Source organism: Egretta garzetta, unplaced genomic scaffold (genome assembly GCF_000687185.1).
Source record: "Egretta garzetta isolate BGI_Z169 unplaced genomic scaffold, ASM68718v1 scaffold154, whole genome shotgun sequence".
Taxonomy (NCBI): domain Eukaryota; kingdom Metazoa; phylum Chordata; class Aves; order Pelecaniformes; family Ardeidae; genus Egretta; species Egretta garzetta.
The window spans coordinates 5,468,373-5,468,605 of NW_009259600.1; the positions used below are offsets into that span (position 1 = coordinate 5,468,373).

The 233-nt window shown below is 61.8% G+C and overlaps 1 protein-coding gene across 1 annotated transcript in view; it reads left to right on the forward strand.

Annotated features, from left to right (window-relative positions):
- GRHL2 (grainyhead like transcription factor 2) overlaps nucleotides 1–233 on the forward strand; it is an 82,872-nt gene that overhangs the window by 16,460 nt on the left and 66,179 nt on the right. The gene's annotated exons all lie outside the window — the stretch shown is intronic.

A 233-nucleotide genomic window follows, 5' to 3' on the forward strand; every position in this document is an offset into this window, starting at 1 on the left:
GGGGGGGAAGGAAAGCAGAATTACCAGTAGCTCTGGTTCTGCCGTCCCGGGCGTTCACACACACCTTCACCTGCACAGACCTGAAAGTCCAGTTCCGCCAGGGAGACGGAGGCACCGGGAAAAGGGGAGAGAGTTCATTGGATCAAACATGTCACAAGAGACGGACAAGTAAGTGATCGCAGGCACGCCGCTGCTCCCGCTGCGCGGGGCCGGCCGGCCCGACCGGCTGGTTG